Consider the following 5,270-nt stretch of genomic DNA (forward strand, 5'->3'; position numbering starts at 1 on the left):
TCCTTACGAACTGTGGACGGGAAGGAAACCGAGTTTAAGACATCTTCGAGTTTGGGGTTGCCCAGCTGAAGTAAGGTTGTATAACCCAAATGAAAAGAAGCTAGATCCTAGGACAGTCAGTGGTTATTTCATTGGCTATCCTGAAAAGTCAAAAGGGTATAGATTTTACTGTCCTAATCACAGTACGAGAATAGTAGAGACTGGAAATGCTAGATTCATTGAGAACGGTCAAACTAGTGGGAGCATTGAACCACGAAAAGTGGACATTAAAGAAGTTCAGGTTGAAGCTTCTTCTCCTGAAATTGCACGTGAAATTGTTGTACCAATTGTATCGTCACAGTCAAATGACATAATGGGACAACAAAATGAAGTGCAAGACCCACAAAATGACAATAACAATGATGATCAAGTCACAATTCAAGGGGAGAATAATATGTCACATGAACAGTCAAGGCAACCTGTAAGGCGAAGGAGGGTAGTCAATGTTCCAGAGGAACAATTAAGGCGATCTATAAGAGAAAGAAGATCAGCCATCCCAGATGACTACGAGACATATAACGTTGAATGTGACTTGAGCATTAGTGAGGATCCCGTCTCATTCCGTAAGGCCATGGAAAGTGATAATTCTGAAAAGTGGTTAATTGCCATGAAAGAGGAGATAAAATCTATGGATGACAACAAAGTATGGGACTTAGTAGTGTTACCTGAGGGTTCTAAGGCCATTGGGTCGAAATGGGTCTATAAGACCAAAAGGGACTCTAAAGGTAACATTGAAAGATATAAGGCTCGACTTGTTGCCAAAGGTTTCACTCAGAAAGATGGCATTGACTATAAAGAAACTTTCTCTCTGGTGTCAACGAAAGATTCTTTAAAAATTGTCTTGGATTTGGTAGCTCATTATGATCTAGAGCTTCACCAAATGGATGTAAAGACCGCTTTTCTAAACGGTGAGCTTGAGGAAGAAGTATATATGGACCAACCTGAAGGATTTGCATCCCCGGGTAATGAAGATAAGGTGTATAGGCTGAGGAAGTCGATATATGGACAAAACAAGCTTCTAGACAATGGTATTTGAAGTTTAATGATACCATCACGTCATATGGGTTTGTAGAGATTACCGTCGATCGGTGTATCTACATTAAAATCAGTGGGAGCAGATTTGTTATTTTAGTCTTATATGTTGATGATATTTTATTTGCTGCGAATGATCTAGGCATGTTGCATAATGTAAAGAAATATCTATCTAAAAACTTTGAAATGAAAGATATAGGGGAGGCATTCTATGTGATCGGAATTGAAATTTTCCGTGATAGATCACAAGGACTGTTAGGGTTGTCTCAGAAAGCTTACATTGACAAAGTTTTAGAGAGATATAGAATGAATGAATGCTCCGCAAGGATAGTTCCTATACAGAAAGGGGACAAATTTAGTAAAATACAATGTCCCCGTAATGAGCTGGAACGAAAAGAAATGGAGAAAATTCCCTATGCATCTGTGGTTGGGAGTTTGAACTATGTTCAGACATGTACTCGACCAGATATCAGCTTTGCTGTTGGAATGTTGGGTCGGTACCAAAGTAATCCCGGGATGGACCACTGGAAAGCTGCAAAGAAGGTCCTTAGGTACTTACAAGGCACTAAGGAGCTCATGCTTATTTATAGGAGATCCGATCATCTTGAGGTGATTGGTTATTCAGATTCAGATTATGCCGGATGTGTTGATAGTAGAAAATCAACATTTGGCTACTTATTCCTTTTAGCTGAAGGGGCAGTATCATGGAAAAGTGGGAAGCAGTCTGTCATTGCTACTTCTACTATGGAAGCTGAATTTGTGGCATGCTTTGAGGCCACTATTCATGCATTGTGGTTGCGAAACTTTATCTCAGGACTTGGGATCGTCGATAGTATTGCCAAGCCGCTGAGAATTTATTGTGATAATTCTGCAGCCGTCTTCTTCTCTAAGAATGATAAATACTCCAAGGGTGCTAAGCACATGGAATTAAAGTTCTTATCGGTCAAAGAGGAGGTACATAAACAAATAGTGTCATTTGAGCATATAAGAATGGATAAGATGGCAGCAGATCCATTAACTAAAGGATTACCACCCAAGGCGTTCATTGGCCATGTAGAACACATGGGTGTTGTATCAAAGGCCTTGTTATTATGAAGTTAATATGCTTATAATAAATGTGACATCTAGAATTCACTTATAGTATTGTTTCTGTTATAATAGACATGTTAATCATTATAGTATATGTATGCATTACAGTTTAGATTACATGTGACTAATTGTGAGAATTAATGTTCTTCTCAAATTAAAGGTTTACCTAGATTTGGAATTGATTTGTGATACATGGAAGGAATCATGTCGATTAGTAAATGACGTGTGACCGCCATGATCCAATCAGTTCTAATTCGATTAAAGATACACAAGTTAGTGAGCTTAACATAAAAGTGCACATTATACTAATTGAACCATCAAGTCAACACAAAGGCCAAGTGGGAGAATGTTAGAATATTTAATAATATTCGAGTGGCCTATGTGTTTTGGGTTTAAATAAAAGTTAAGTTAATATTAAATATTACGGGACTTTAATATAAAAGACGACACCGTGATGGATCGGTCTCGATTAAATGTAATTAAAGTACGAGAATTACTATTCCCTCCTATCTTACCCTAATAAGTCGTCTTTCACGAAAAGGTACAAACGATTTTGTTTTGTGAAAAGGTACGTAACCCATCATATATATATGATGGGATACAGTAAGAAAAGTATAATAATTATAAATCATCCTGACAAAACCAAAAGGAAGATACGTACATTAAAGCAGTGAAAGGGGAAAGTCAGTTTCTTCCTCCATCAACAAAGAACATAAAGGAAAGGGTTAAGGAGGAGAATCAATTGGTTTATACTTCTTATTATTGAATTGATTGCGTCTGTAAGACATGGACCAAGGTTAGTCCTTTATTCCGTCTTTTAATTGTATAAAGGGTTGAATTAATTCAAATCTATATTGTATCTTGGGACTGATTTCATTATCGAAATCATAAAGTATATCTTACAATTGGTTCATCGATTGCGCCTACAGAACATTACTTAACAGACCTCTCTTTATGGTTATACAGACAACATGAGCCACATTCTGATTATGTTGCGCTCCTAAGCGACCTTAAATCCGCTCTAAGAAGATACTGCAGCAGGTTTTTATATTTTACTTCTATTGTGTAAATTCTTTTCTCCTTCATTGGATTATTTTATTCATTCAAAGTTGAACTTGAAGGTATAGTTTTCTTTATGAATAATAAAATTCCGTCGGTCTACTTGAGGTTTGAAATTTTGCCCGAAATACCCAATTTTTTTATCCGGAAAATTTAAGAGGCTATAACTCGTGTTTACGAGTTCAGAAAGTGATAATTTTTTTTTTTTAAAATCGATCATCTTTCCGAGAACTACGATTTGAAAAAAAAATTGTCGTATTTGGATTCCGTAGGTAGGAGTTTTTGTCTGTCAAAGTTTTTTTACCGAACAAACTTTGAGTGACCATATCTCTTGATCACGAATTTCAAAATCGACAATTTTTTTTTTCAAGTCGTAGTTCTCGGAAAAATAATCCATTTGAAAAAAATCGTCACTTCTTGAGCTCGTAAACACGAGTTATGACCTCTTAAAATTTTCCGGATCAAAAAATTGGGTATTTCGAGGAAAATGTAACACCCCTGAATTTTCACGACCAGAAAAAAAGATAAATTAAAGACGGAAAATTCACAGCTATCACTCCACACTTAGCTAATAGTTCCAAGTGCAAGGTAAGTATAGAGACAGTATTTATAAATAGAGTATTTGTCCGAAAACATTATCAAAATAAATACAATATGTCGCAGCGGAAGACTTAAGTTTTACAAAATCTAAAACAATAAGTAAAATCAAAATTCAATAATATTATAAGAGTATATAAATAAATTAAGACGGAGTTCTTTATTTAAAATCCTTCCACGCTCGTACTACTCCCCAGATCCATTATGCACCCATGCAACATCTCAAGTGTACATATCAACTGTACCCAAAATGACAAATAAGTACAGGTTCCGGCGGGAGAATGACCCAAAACAGAAGGACGTCAGCAAAGCTGAGTTTTAAGAAAATAAGTAACAGTGATAAGTTTACAAACAATATTCTAAATTAACAAAGCTCAAAACCAGTGTGAGAACAGAATTATATTCCAATAACATTAATCAACCCATTTAAAATCCATAGTTTTCACCACCTGTGTGCCAAGGTCCTACCCTTGACACGTTCTAGAGGTATCACTTGTGCTTGGTCACACCTATAATAATGCGCATCTCTCACATTTGGGCAGTCAGTAGGATGAGGCTGCCAAAGGAGAAAGTCTAACCCCCTAGCCAGTGGGGGCCGGTCAAACCCCACTCAATGAAACTCGGGCCAAGAATTTAGTTTCGGGATTTAATCCCAAGGATGTCTCATGCGCACCTTAAAACTCTCTAGACCAGTAGAACTCCCAGAGTCTGCTACAACCTTTCAAAGAGGCTTGCGCCAAATAAATCTAGTAGGTGATCCAGGGTCACATAAAACAATATTCAAAATTCACAAATGCGATTAGAAATTCATTGTTACCAAATAGTTTGTAAAAACTGTTTAAATGTCAAACCGAACATGCTCTTACTTAACTTAAAAAGGGTAAAAGTCCTTACCTCTCAAGACGGTCAATTCAAGCTAGCTTCAACCAACAACTCTTTTAACGAGAACCACAAGCTACAAATATACAAGTCATCCGATTACTAGATAGTTGGATATGTAAATAACTTCATCTTACTATAGAGACCCATTGTAATACACTCCCAATTCCAATCATTCAGCTCGTATTTGTGACACCCCATGTGATACCCCTATACTCCAAGTGCCTTTCCAGGACCACTTAAGGTATGAGAACGTCACCATCTCGGTTACCCGAGGCAATGATACTCAAATAGACAATAACGAAGCGTATTTAAATGATAATAAAGTTTAAGTGATACAAGCCAAACTCCAAAAAACTGTTAAACGGGAATACAAGATTCTCAAAACTGTCAACTTCTAAACAACTACAAAATGTTTGACACAACGGAAGACTTCTAAAACTGCAACGTGATGACTCATCCCAGCTATCCCATGCGCATCGTCTCATACCTGCTCACCACCCCCGAATGGATAACCACAGTTTTAAAACATTTAAACGGGGTTGGTACTGATTACATAAAACAAATGCCACAAA

Source organism: Silene latifolia, chromosome Y, assembly GCF_048544455.1.
Source record: "Silene latifolia isolate original U9 population chromosome Y, ASM4854445v1, whole genome shotgun sequence".
NCBI classification, from domain to species: Eukaryota; Viridiplantae; Streptophyta; class Magnoliopsida; order Caryophyllales; family Caryophyllaceae; genus Silene; species Silene latifolia.